At 39.6% G+C, this 15020-nt stretch overlaps 1 protein-coding gene across 10 annotated transcripts in view; it reads right to left on the bottom strand.

The window, feature by feature from the left end:
* TENM1 (teneurin transmembrane protein 1) overlaps positions 1 to 15020 on the bottom strand; it is a 1405227-nt gene that overhangs the window by 147898 nt on the left and 1242309 nt on the right. The gene's annotated exons all lie outside the window — the stretch shown is intronic.

Raw genomic sequence — 15020 nt, 5'->3', positions numbered from 1 at the left:
AATTACGCCGTGTCTGACTCACAAGGGGTTTTAACAGAAGAATTTGTCTCTTTCTTCTTTTTTAGATCTAGAGATGATACAGGTTGACAGGTCAGATAAGACTTGTGGGAAATGTTTTAAAATAAATGAATAGAAGTGTAATCTAATAGCAGTGAAGATTACACTGACACAGGGGTCAGCGGGGAACCCCATAGTTCTTTGTCCAGACTAACTGTTTTATATTGGGCTTCTCAAGTAAATGTATTTGAAGTTTCCTTGTCAAATACTGTCCTTTTTCATAGTTATCTCAATTAACTTGTTTCAACCTTACATGCTGTAAGCAGAGCAGCTACAGAGCGGTCACTAGAGATTCATGCTCTGGCTAACAAGCTCTGTAAACTGCTTCCCAATAATTTGAGAACAACAGGAGGAAATTTCTTTCAGTGCATATAATCTTCTGTGTATGGCTTGTTCAATCAGAGTACTAGCGAGGGAGCAGTGCAAAAAAAGTGAATTTGAGCCAGTAATGAGTGGGATAGAAGAACTGTTATAGAAACAGGAAGACAAGGCCGCATGAAGGAATTCACTGGTAGAAGGAAAATGCAATAAAAGGTTCCTGAGGCGTGAGGCCCACAGATGCAAGATTGAAGACAGAAGCCAGGTAGACATGAAGGTTGGGGAAAGAAATGAAACCACTGAGTCAGTGTCTGTACCATGAGATTCAAATGGGAATCAGTGAAAGACATTATAGATCGTAAAGTTAGTGAGATATGCATCCAAGGAGGTCTTGGAAGTTGACCAAGCTGTTAATTAGAAAAAAAGAAAATAGGTAAAGAGCTTGTCCATTATGTAAGTTTGGTAAGGCTGACAGAGATGGGCTTAACTGCTTCATTAAACCCTGAGAACAGCTATTTCTGAGAACAGGATTGGATCAGGAATTTTCCACAGTTAAGCCCCAAATGGTTCATGGATAATCTGAGAATAGGAAAATTATTAATTATTATTATTATTATTATTATTACTGAAAAAATCTAAATTCAGAGACTACATGATTCCCAATGAACTATTTAATCATTTCTATCCTTAATACTAAATTAAGAAGAAACACGATTTTAAAGTACTGTTTATACATAATAGACAACAACTACAATTCACTCAATTAACCTTAAAATATGGCCTCCTAAGAAAAATGACTATGTAAACATTTAACTGACCCAGTAGATGTGCTCTCTGAGTGCAACCTTCAGAGATTTATCTGACTGTAGTAACAAAAATACATTTCTACTGCTGTTTACTCCTGCTACCCTTGCAAAGCCAACACTGCTGAGAGAGAGGGCACTATTCCTTATCTTACATAATCGAGAGAATTATTTACTAACTTCAATTCAAATGCAACTGTGCAAACCCAAAGGCAGTCCCAGGCCTGCATATGTGCAACTGATGGCTAAGTTTGGACGGCAGACGATGCTGAAAAGTAAAGGACACAGCGTGCATGTCTACACTGCACTCTAAGCCTGGACTCTGACTCAGGAAAAATCCAACAAATCAGTCTGAATCAGGCCAGCAAGTACTCAGGATGTGGGTTCTAGGATCCTGTTGGGGGGTTTGTCAGAGCCATGCAGACCCATGCCAGGTAGTCTGTGTAGTGCTGCATGGACATATTAACACACTGTAAAATGGGTTCAGGAATTGTAAACCCAGGTTTGCAATGTAGAGGGGACACTCAAGCACAGGCTTGGAAACACTGAGTCCACAAGCCTGGGTCCCACAGACCTGGACTTAGTAGACATACCCAGTGTAACTTTCAGAGCCTAAACTGAGGGATCTAGACTGGCAGTTAAAAAAAATATCTTGTATTACTTGTAAACTGAGCTAATTTAATATGGAAACAAATAGACGATGTCCAGGGTATCCACATTGCTATGTTAGAGTCATTTTTCAGGGAAGAACTACACTTTGCTTTAACAAGATAGCAACCCTGTGAGCTCATGAAACGTATTATTTGTATCTCAGCAAATACATACAGTATATGTGAACACACTCCTGAAACAGCCACAGCTTATGACTAGGTACAAAGCTCCATCAGTCTCCTAACTGATTAAGCAGCAAAGAATCCTGTGGCACCTATTTGACTAACAGATGTTTTGGAGCATGAGCTTTCGTGGGTGAATACCCACTTCATCAGATGCAACTGACGAAATGGGTATTCACCCACGAAAGCTCATGCTTCAAAACGTCTGTTAGTCTATAGTGCACAGGATTCTTTGCTGCTTTTACAGATCCAGATTAACACGGCTACCCCTCTGATACCTAACTGATTAAAAAACTTGCACCCCACTCTCCTAGCATACAACATTGTACCATTTTTCTGACAACTGCACCCATTCACAGCACAGTTTACTTCTTAGTTTTTTATACTTCTCATAGCAAGAAGTGCAGTAACTCTCACATGTCACCATCCCTTTTGCAATCACACAACATTCCTCTAGCTGCTAGAACAATTGTTTACATAGAAAAAAATAACTTTAGGAAAGCATTTAACAGTTGTCTGTGAGATAAGTGTTTTGCAGATTTTGAAAAGTGAATCACTTGTGTCCCGTTTGGTTCCTCTCTCTCTCCTTTCTCCGACACCCACTCCATTCTTCTCAGCCCTTCTACTCCCTGATACTCTTCTCTGCAGGCATTGTTTTGCTGAATTTCTTTCTCTCCTGGACATGATGACCAACCACATGATACCTAAAGGAAGCTTGTCTCTCCTCTCAGTTTCCTCTCAGCAGTAGTTGCTGCAATCAAGAAGCTGAGTGCCTGTAGAAATAGCTGGAAACAAGGATAGCCAAGCACTGTGTGGACTGACAGCTTTCTGAAGACCATAAGAATGTGGTCCTTGGACCACAGTGTGGGAACTTCTGCTTTATACCATGATGATCTGTTCATTTAAATAGCCAAGATTTCAAAGCCATGGGACTAGGGCATGCATTAATGTATGTTGCACAATAGGATAACGTACATGGAGTCCTTGATCCATTTCCAGTAAAATGTATTTTCAGTTACTGTAATATTTCACTTATTTTGGTTTGCATTTTTAAAAGAATTACTAGGTCTACATTTTTAAGCAAAAATCTTTATTGGGGACTAGACAGGAATTCTTCTGTTTGCATTGTCACCCCTGGGATTAGCTAAGTAATCAACAAGCCATATAAAGCAATAGGCAGGAGAAACATGCATGGAGCTTGCATCATTTAACCTTCTGATAGACAGCAGTTTTCTATTTTCAGAGACAAATTAACCTTTGTGGAATATTTCCCTGTGTAGCCTATTGTAGTCTATATTTTCATGATAGCTTTTTAAATTTATTGTGCCACTACAATAAAATATTTTAAAAAGTACTATTCTAGTGGGATTTGTGCAACACAATTTTAGTCAGCAGATCCTAAAGGAGAATATTATAACTTTGATACCACAATGTATTAAGGAAAATTAAAACATAGCATAAAAGGGACTTTATGCCTTCAAGTGCACAGCATGGTTTAGAAACTAATTTCAGAAGGAAATACAAAATTTAAGTATGCTGATTGAACTATAAACTTGCCTCTTATAAACAATCAACTTGCACTGAATTGTAAAGGAAATGTTTCAATAAAATGTGCTTGTACTTCCTTAGCCTAGCCAAATTTTAATGCTTTTTGATCATAAAACAAAAAATTCCTTTATTGGATTCTGACTAGGAGAAAAAACTAGGAGAATTCCTGGTTAGTGGCAGCGCTACAAGTTCTAAGCTGGTAATTCAGCTTAGAGGAATTCATGCTGGTATTCCATCTTTTGGATGCTAAGGTTCAGAGTGGGGAATTGTACCATGACAGCCCGATTGAAAAGAATGCTGCATTTGTCTGGACACTACTGAAACAGCAAACTCCTGCCAGAGATCTAAATTAAGTGAACAAGCCCCTCCAAATTCACAGGTTTTTGCTTAAATGCTTAGGCCCTGTGTGAATTTGGAAGGGCTGGCTCGTGGGGGGAGTGTTACAATAAGTCATTTTGCGCTGAGATATTACTTTGCACTCTGTTGAGGTCATGATGAAAAGCAAGTCAGGACATTTTAATATCTGACAGCTGGACATTCTGAGTGTTGAAGGTTATAACAACTATAGGCCTGAGTCTATTTTCTTGGTAATGCTGCCATAGCATGATTCACATCTGCTTCCACGAATGCTTCCTGAGCTGCTCAGGATACAAGCCCTACTCTTGGTATTAGGATGCAAGTGCTCATAGCTCCCAGTTGCAGTTTTCAGGAAGATGCTCATCACCTCTTTGGTGTTGTGCAGTATGAGGGTGAACCAACCCCCAGGCCTGTCCAAATGCCAGGGGTCAGAGGGCCACCTATTAATTCACACTGAACTGTAAGTATACAGTGCCCTTATCGTACCTAGCCTATGCTGTGCATTACAGTGTTTGTCTCAGGCCTGCTATGGACAGGATCACAACTAGAACAGGTACAGAATATGAAGTGTCAGTGCTGCTTCCCTACACTGTCCTGCCAACAGACCTCCTCCATGATCTGGAAAGACCATTTTCAAGAAGTTAATTGAGTCTCAGTGGCCATTCACTCTTGGCCCTGTCAGCTTGGGCTGCCAATAAGGGTGGCAATTACCAGAAACTATAAAACCGTTACCAGGCTATTACACAATAAATTGAATCCAACATCTCACTTCACATATACTCGGCAGCGGTCCGAGAGTAAGGACTTTCATCCTTCAGAGTTGAGTTGGAACTAATCCTGTGAACTGAGAGGTGAAAGGTTCTGTATCTCATTACTAATTCCCTCAGCCATCTAGGCTCTTTGGAGATTGTTTTTCTTTACATTTTCTGAAGTATTTTAATGTTGGGAAAATGCACCAGAGTGACACCACTGGAGACACAAGACCTCTCTCCATCTACTTACGTATCATGGCATGGTCAGTGGCAATGCAAGCTTCTTCACAGTTCCCTGCCAGATGCCTCACCTGCCCTAGAGAGATCACTTTTACCAGCTGTTACTGCAGAGCTCAGACTCCATATACATTCACTGTTTGGCCTCTCTGTTTACTATACGTGAGAGAAAGTGAAAATACTTTGTCATCTCCAAACAAAATCCAGTCAGATGCTTCAATATTGTCCTTAATTTCTTTTATATTAGATCTAGCACCATGTAGGGGTAAGAGCTATAGAAGCAGACAAAGTGCCACTACCAAGCACATCAAAATTATTAGTTGTTTTGGAAAGGTAGATATTTTCAATTATGGTTGAAAGAGAACTGGGCGAATGGAGGCAAGCCTAAGATTCAGGGGGGGAAGGGAGGAGAAGAGGCAATATTTTTGGTATTCCTTCAAGTTCTACCATGGATCAAGCAAGGTTTGGCATGCTTCATTGTCTCTTTCTCACTGCTGACCTCTCCCTACCACTTAAATCAATAAATGACTGCATCAGTCTTTTTGGTACCTCCTGGTCTGGTTTCAGCATCCAGTGAATTATTAATTATTATTATTTATTACAGTGCTTCTTACTGCCCTAATTTCTCACATTTTATATTCTCCAGTGATTGAATTAAGCATTCCATTCTTTTACTGCTAATAATTATTTTAAAAGGAATCTCATTCACAAGATGGCTTTTTGCAAACTCTTACAATTCTACAGGAAACACAGTTCAAGCTGGTCACATAGTTTGCACTTTTCAATTAAATATATCGTGGTAAGAAGAGCTTGTCTACAATGTCAAACAATGTACAACAGGGGAAACTTCAATCATCCTTTTAATTTGCAGTGCAGTAATAGACCAGATCCCCACAAATTAAAGAGGACAGTTAGACAAAATTACGAATGCCAATCTTCCCTACAGAACAAAGCAATGAGCAATGATGGTAACATAATTAAAAAGATCCATAGATTTGCTAAAAATAGGAAATACTATAAAAATGCCAAATAAAAAAGAGCAAAAGAGAAAGACTGTAGAAAATATGTGACAGTTTACCTCATGTACTGAAAGATGTTTCAAGGGCATTTTCACTACTGAGTGTTGTTTGGAGTGAATACCCTTGTCCTTGGCAAATCAGAATGACTGACACCCATAATTTGCAGTTTCCTAAATTTGAAGCGTTTTTTGATTGCTCTGTAATGGTTTTACCTAAGTATTTTTTTTCAAGTTGCAATTTTTGCTGTTTAATTTTGAAATGAATTTGAGATGTCTTGAGCTATATTAATATACTGTATTATGCCTTCACTCATTTTCCTTTGAAGCACTTATTTTAAAAATGTGTATTTCTAATTATTTTTAAATTACTCTACCTTGCACATTACAATTTATAACGATTACATTTTGTATTTTTTCAAAGAACTTCAGTTTTAAAGATGCTCTGTGTTTCAAAAGCTAGAGAAAAAATGGAGTCAATCTATTTTTACCCTTTGTGAAATGGTCACTAATTTTGCTGGTGCAGAGCTGACCCAAAATAGATATGCTAAATATATAACATCTACTTATAATCACTTTGGAACATATGCACTCATGAAAAAGAACAGTCATTATCATCTTACCAATCATACTGGGCCATATAAATTGGTGTAAATCTGGAGTAATGCCAATGGAGTCAGTGGAATTACACCAGGTGTACTGGAATATCTGGCCTGTTTTCACTCATGAGTGTGATCTAGAGGAATAAATACAGGACTGGGCATTTGTGAATGCACAAAATATATTCTATCTTCCATTTTCTCCTCATGTCTTCATTTTCTGTTCCTTTGTCTCAAAGTCCCATGTTACATCTACATTCCCCCAGACACAGAACTAGATGAGTATCTCTTCACAGACTGTTGATGCTGCTACTTCATTCAGCCAGAATGCTAAGTGATGTGAAGAACTGCCTCTATCTAGGTATAAGTATCTGGTCCCAAAGCACTCAGAGAAAGACTCCTATTGACTTCAAAGAACTTTGGATCAGACTCTGTACATGCAGACCTAAAACTACAGTTAAAACAATTAAAGAGAAAAAAAGTCAGTTATTATGGAGTTTGTTGGTGGAATTAAAAATAATCCATTAATAGGACTAGAATCAGTGTTCTACTCTGTAGGTGTGCTATATAAGAGCTAGTTATCATTATTATCAGTAATAATAATACTACAAATAATTATAATAATTATTATTATTTTGTCAAGTGTGCAGTTCAACACCTCTGTGCCACACAGGTCAGGTGAGCCATATGGTGGGGAGCTGAACACAATGGATTTTAACACATATCCACAACTGGATAAGGATTCAATATGGTGTACAGCTGCTGAGCCATTGAAAGGGCCAAGAAATGGCTCTTTTCAGGAAAGGAGTTTTTCACAAAAACTAGTTTATTATGAGTTTGACCATAAAGAGAATATCACTTTCCTGCTTTATGTTTACATCCCTTAGGATAAGGAGAAGATGAAATGGAAATGGATGTCTCTGGTGCATATGACCTGTCAGATGGCTGAGTAAATTCTGACTACAAGGAAGGTAAAGCCTGTATTTCTGACTTCTTCAGAGGTCTCCACTCTTGAGATTGTCAAAGGACCATAAACAAAGAGAAAACCCAGGGCCAAAAATGAAAGAACAAAAGAATAAAAACTCAGTGTGGAGAGGATTATGAACATAAAACACTCAAATATATATTCTGAGTAATGTTACGGGGCTCTAATTTTCATTGTTTTACATCAAAATTATTTGCTTTTCAAAAAATTAGCTTACAAGACTAATGAGAAAAAATACTAGCTTTTTTAATGACCATTGGATAAGGTCTTTAGGATGCTATAAGGAACAGTTACTTACCCTGCGCTAACAGTGGCTCTTCGAGATGTTGTGATCAGTGCAGATACACAGTAGGTTCTCATACATCTCATATGTTTGTTTTTAAATAGCAGTGTCTGCTATGTCCACACGTGTGCCTGTGCTTCCTCGTGCTCCTGTGTGAGGGCATAAAAGGTGGAGTGACCATGACCCAATCCCATTTCCCTTGCAATTCTTTAAAGCCCCTGGTTGCTTGAAAAGTGGGGATGGAGAGCAGGCTGTGGAATCCCCACTAACTAACAACATGCGGCTCATGAGAAACCACAGTACTAGGGGGTAAGTAATCATTCTTTCTTCTTCGAGTATGTGACAGCCACTGTAGGTGACTAGCAACAAGTATCGTCTTGGGATGATGGGAGTGAGGAGTTTCAACTGCATCAAACAGTGAATGAAATGCTGCTCTCTCACACTTGGCATCTGACCTAGCAGCTAACTCCAATGCATAGTGTTTGACAAAGGTCGCTTGGTTACACCATGTTGACACTTTACTGATACTGACACATTCCTGAAGCAGATTGTGGAAGTTGCTTGTGCTGCAGTGGTGTGAGCCATGATGTTCAGTGGGAAAGGTATGCCAGCCAGCTGATAACACAGTGAGATACATTTTTGTTATCCATTTGAATATTCTATGTGAAGAGATGGCTTGATCTTTAAAACCCCAGGCTATTGCTAGAAATAGATGGGGCAATAGTCTGAATGGTTTAGTCATTCCAATATAATAAAGAAATATCCCGGCTACATCCAGTGTGTGCAGTTTGTTTTATCCTAGGGCTAAGTGTGGCTCCATAAAGTAGACAGGTAGATTTTGTTATAAAATTGGATGGGTGGGGTTCTGTGGCCTGCCTTGTGCAGGAGTTCAAACTAGATGATCAGATTGGTCCCTTCTGACCTATGAGTCTATGAGTCTATTGACCGACTGAGACACTTTAGCAATGAACTTTGAGTGAAGTTACGGCATCACCTTGTCCCTGTGAAATGTTGCACAGGGGTTCAGCCATTAATACTGATGATCACTCACTTTCTTGGCTTAAGTGATAGTCACTAGTAAGACTATCTATACAGTGAGCAAATGCAGACAGCAGTCTGAGAGAGGTTTGAATAGATGCTCCATAAACGTCTGGAGGACTAAATTAAGGTCCCATGCAGGAGTAGATTCTCTGAGAGGTGGGTAAGTTGGTAATAATACTTTGAGAAATTCGATGATGTGAGCTGAGAAAAGATCAAGCACAACTGTAAAGGCAGATGGCAAGCTGAGATCACCATAAGCTGGACTTTAACAGAGCTGAATGACAGGCTGGCCTGTATTAAGTGCAATTAAGTAGTCAAGGATCTTCGTTACCGAGACCTGGATTGGGAGCAGACGATGTTGGGCTGCCATGTCAAGAACCTATTCCATTTAGCTGAATACATCCTTCTGGTAGATATTGCCCTGGTATGTATCAGGATTTCCTGGACCCACAGTGAGCAGCCTCTATCTGTGGTACTTAAATAGACAACAGTCATACTGTCAGATGCAGTGCATCTGGGTCTGGATGAAGTGCTTGGATGTGGTGCTGTGTGATCAGGTCTGGGAAGTCTGGGAGCTGCATCAGAGTCTGAATGGACATCTGAAATAGGCCTATCAACCAAAACGGTTATAGCCAGTTGGATGCTATAAGAATGATCATGGCTTAGTCTCTTTTGATCATGGATATTACTCTGTAAATCAGAGGAATCAGTGGAAAAGAGTAAAGCAAGACTTGGCTCCACTAAAGGAGGACAGCATCCAGGAACTATTCTTGACTCAGGCCTGCTCAGGAGCAAAAGTTCTGACATGCTTAGCATTTCCTCGGTGGCATTCAAGTCTATTATGGGTGATACCCAATGACAGACTATCAGGCATATGATGGGTCTGTGTAAGGACTATTTGTGACAGGCCATGAATTGCCTGCTCAGGAAGTTTGCTATGCTGTTGCTGACTCCCAGGAGATGAAAGCCACCAGGGTTACCCTGTTCTAATGGCTTCAAGCCCAGCCCATAATTTGATGGCATCTAGGTAGAGGGGTCAGAAGCTGGTGCCCCCTTGTTTAAGTAGCACACAGCCGTTGTGTTGTTGGTGAAGATTTGCAGCACCGAGTTTTGGAGGCAGTAACATCATACAGATCAGTCTGATGGCTCTGAGCTCCTGGATGTTCATATGTAACCTCAGATCATCTGGGGAACCAAGTTCCTTGAATTTGTAGGTTGTCCAAATGAGCTAACCATACTATCCCTGATGCATCTGTGATTAGTGTCTTTGTTGGAGAGGGGAAAGAAAAGGGAGTGTTCCAAACTCCAAAGAAGCTCTGCAATAACATTCTGTCAGTGAAACCTTCTCGTCTGGCCAATGCCACATAGAAGAATAGATTGATCTGAGCCAGAGTTGAAGGGGCTGCAGGTGAAGTCCTTTAAGTCTATTGGAAAATAATTTTACATAACATGTTTATAGGTTAAAAATACCTTTTGCCCATTTTGGACAACAAAAAGTGTTAATCCAGGCAAAGTTTCAACATAACATTTTTTATGAGTAAAATGTAAAAACACCCCATTTTCCCATGGACTAACTCAGCCCCAGATGGTAAAATGAGCTTGGAAACACATACTGACCACTGCACTGTTTGATCTCAAATTAGTTGTAGGCACCTGCATTGTATTCCAGAATCATTGTACATAGCACGTACCATTAAAAATATCATCCCAGTGTACTGAACCAAAACAAATGGAAGTTTCTCTACCATTTCTACAGTTGCTGATTTTGACCCAGTGTTATTCCCAATCCTTTAACATTATGGAAAATGAAGCCCCTCATAGGAAATGTGGGAAAAAGAAGCAAAGGAGGAAGTTCAGAAAAAGCTTTTTGAAAATTAGTAGTAGAATTAGAGACATTTAGCCACTGGCCCTCAGAGGTATCAGGATGGAATCATCTAGTAGAAACAAAGCCTCACCCCAGGAAACTTTAAAAACATATATTTGACCAAATACTCATTCAACTCTTATGTACTTCTATGCATTTGCTCTCCCATCATTACTGTATATATTTCCCTCTTTATTACCAGCCTCCTCTTCTCACTCCATTCATTCAGTCATGAGAGAGTTCAGTGTTGGTTATATCCATGGGCTCATTTCAGCAAACATTTAGTCCCAGGAGTCACCTTACTCCTGAACATAGTCCTGCTGAGGACAAAAGTACACTGGCTTCATTGTAACTGCCACCAGGGAGCAATCATACACCTCAGAGTAACTATCTACATGACTGGACCAAACAAACGTAGAACAAAATTAAGTGAGAAATAACAAAGACTTTGTTGTAAAGAGCAACAAAGAGTCCTGTGGCACCTTATAGACTAACAGATGTATTGCAGCATAAACTTTCGTGGGTGAATACCCACTTCGCCAGACACATGCCCCACGAAAGTTTATGCTCCAATACATGTTAGTCTATAAGGTGTGATAGGACTCTTTGTTGCTTTTTACAGATCCAGACTAACACGGCTACCCCTCTGATATGTTGTAAAGAACACCCCTAAAGTGACAGAGGTTAAGGTTGTACGTACAATCTTAATTATGTCTTTTCTTGACTTCTGAATGTGAAGCTTACAATTTGAGTCCTTTCAGAGTAGTTTTTTGGCTGAAGTAATAGCTGTATATAACCATAGCACTTTTACAGAAGTTATGCTTTCAAAAGGCCTGGCCAAACAAGAATAACTGGAAGGGATTCTGTTCCTATAAACACTGGCTTGTGGCATTACTATATAAATCAATCAGGAGAATCAGGTTGATTAGAGAAAGAACAACTTCTTACAGTTATTTTCATAATCAGCAATGATGGAAAAAGGTCCACCAAAAATATATCCCAGTTCTGCAGCGAGGCAGGGTGTTTGCTTAAGTGTGGGCGTATATTTGGTTCAATTGTTCTGTTTTTTATTAGATTCCACTGGCAGCACTTAACAAGTTTCTTCCATTTTGAAAGAGACTACTGGCTCAAGTGGTACTCTCCATTCTCTCTCAGACCAACAGAAACTTTCTAAGTATGATAAAACTGGATAACTTTCTAAATGCTCAAACAGAAATTACAGGCCTGATGCAGAAATTACTGAGGCTATGGCTACACTACAGAGCTTACAGCGGTGTAGCTGTAGCACTGCTAATGCAGACACTCTGATGGGAGAGAGCTCTCCCAGCCACTTACTTACTCCAGTCCCTGCAAGCAGCAGTAGTTATGTTGTTGGGAGAAACTCTTCCGCTGACACTTGGGTTCTTAGGTTGGCGTAACTTACGCAGCTCAGGGGATGGCTTATTCACACTCCTGAGCAACGTAAGTTACACCGTAGTACCTGGTAGTGTGTCCATAGCCTACATTAGGTTCTTTGGCCTGAGTTATGCAGGAGATCAGACTACATGATCACAACAATCCCTTCTGGCCTTAAAATAAATTACTCTATGCATTATTCCATTAGATCTCAGATCTTGCCTCCAAATTTGGCAGCTCCTGAAGGATGTGTGTCAGGGGATTCACATTTATGCCTCTGATCCCCTTCATTCTTGCTGATAGCTGCCTTCATGGTGCGCAGAGGGATGGTTCTGTATCATCTCTTCTGAAGAAGCTCTTTAGAGCTTGAGGGGCCAACTATGTCCACCCTAGTGCTCCCTCCCTTGGCATAGACCCCAAACTCATGGACCTGTGCAAGATCCAGAGGAGATTGGTAGGGGGCTACTGCAGAGGTGGCTAAGCCCCAGTTCTGATGTGACAGGGTGAGCCAATATTAGGGAAGCAATTTAGATTTGCTACTGCTGTCAGTTATGGTACAACAAGGGGTTTTAATTTTCTATTTAGAAGAAAAGTATGACAACCGAAAAGTAACTGCTTACAGCATTTTGCAAATGTTTGATATTTGCTATGGAATACAGGAATAGCTGAAACAGCTCACTGCAGGTTCCATATTGTAATCAAATTACAATCATAATTTCCACACCATTGATAGAGATTATCTTGCTTCTCTGACTTGAAATACAAAGAGATGCTAGGAAAAATGAGTGTCTGAAGCTGCCTGATTTATTGCTAGTAAGGGCTTACAAGGCTTTCACTGCTTCCTGAATGTAGATGAGTGGTATGTGGTTTTCCCTTTCCAACCCACCCATTCTAAAGAAATTCATGATTTTTTCAAACCACTAGCCTCATGTAAAGGCTCTTTTAATCTGACCTTGTTAATTTCCACTTCTGCTGTTTTCCTTTCTCACTAAAATCAAGCTTTGATCCTAGTATGCACAATAGTTATTGATCCCAGGAAGAAAGTCTCCACCAGTGAGCCAATGTCTACCCTTCAATCTACTGTTCATTGTGCTGTCACATCAATCCAGGTTCTGGTTTAATGGGTATAAAGAGAGATGCATCTAAGAGGAGAGATCAGTAATGCTCAGCCATAAAGACAGATTCACGTAGGTGATCATACAAGTATTCTTTCTTGGCAAGTCAGGAGAAGGTAGAAACAGAAAGAGGTATTTTCCTTATTGATTAATGGAAGCAAGTAAGAAAGAAAAATAGATCAGCTTGCAAAATGCATTGAAATAACTTTGGAAGAAACAAACAAGAAAATCAGGATCCCCAACATACAAACCTGCAATACTTTCCCTATAACTATTCAATAGGGTCTACCATAGTCCCTTGCTAAATGCCCAATTGCCCAAGCCATAAGTCCTATTGACACAATAGACATTAATTCTTTTGGAGATTCTGTGCAAAGGTGCTACAGTTAGCCCACGAATCAGAATTCATTTGCACATTTTGTGGGAAACAAATTCAGTACATATGCAACAGTGAATTTCCCCCTCAAAATACTTGCCAAATCTCTACTTTCTTAATGTGAAATAATGGCCAGCTCTAAGCTGTAGAAGCTAAAAGTTTTTGCACTAATTATTTTTAAATTGTGAAGCAAACTATTCTGTTTTGTTTTGGTTTTTTTGGCTGACTTCTTTGTGTGATACCTTTATAGAGGAAAACTCAGCATACCAGGCTGGTCAAACTTACACAAGCAACTTGTCCTACATACAGTGGTCCCAGCATCAGGGAATACAATAGTGAGCGTTACATGACCTTTGCACCCCGCCCTGTGTGCAGTTCAGCTGGACTCAGGATCTGGACCACTCTCTCTACTGACAAGGAACCAGTTTCCTGGCAACAATAATCACATGCAGTCACAGAACCAGCTCCTCTTATTATCTGTTTTTATTAATGGACATACTAGTATATTACTTTAGGGAACATTTTCAGCATATAATGAGACACTTTTAATGAAAATGTGGGCATTAGGGTTTCCATATTATTGAAAGCCAATAGACAGTACTCTTATCAACGGAACTATCATATCCGACGGGCTCATAATGAGATGAAAGGTATTATTAATCCCATGTCATGGACTGAATGCTGAAGAGTTTTTAGAACAACCATTCACTGACCGTTCAAAATTATTGGCAGTTCAGTATATTGCAGTTTATAAAAGTTCTCATAGTTTGGGCACTATAGTCCCAATTCATCAGAACACTTAAGCATGAGCTTAACTAATGAATTCAATGTGACTTAAACGTATGCTTAATTGCTTTGCTGAACGGAGGCTTCTAGCTAGTGATACATTTACAGAGAAAACACTAGGTCTTTTCCCATATGTACCTGTACTTAACTGTCATTAATGTTATCTGTGCATTTGGAAGGAAGAAATAGGGTCCAATTCTACATGCTTGGCTCCAGTGGGATTGAAAGGTCTATGGCAACTCCCTGGAAATGCTAAGAACCTTGCAAGCTTGGACCATTAGAGGCCTTGCAAAGTATTCAGAAAAATCTATCATTCAGATCTAGTTTGTGTTGTGGGGAGAGAGAGAGAGAGAGAGAGAAAGAGAGAGAGGACAGCTAATGCTATAATCATCGACTGAGCCTCATAAGCTGTGAGCAAAAGATAAAAAAATGACAAAGACATGCACCCTGGAAACAACATGATCTATTACAGGAATAAAATGCTAAATAGCTTCTTGTCCCGAGCACAGTCAGTTCTTTTAAAAGTACATAGTGAGATCATCTCTATATTTAAAGAAATTGAATGGAATTAAACCTTGATGGTCCTTTAAGTAACAAGTTAGTTTTTACCCCAGCACAGCAGATGGAAATTTATTTTTCTTTTAGAATTTATTTTT

This window comes from Gopherus evgoodei, chromosome 9 (assembly GCF_007399415.2).
Source record: "Gopherus evgoodei ecotype Sinaloan lineage chromosome 9, rGopEvg1_v1.p, whole genome shotgun sequence".
NCBI lineage: Eukaryota > Metazoa > Chordata > Testudines > Testudinidae > Gopherus > Gopherus evgoodei.
Note: the sequence above shows the minus strand (reverse complement) of the source record. Positions and strands in the feature narration are given on the sequence as shown.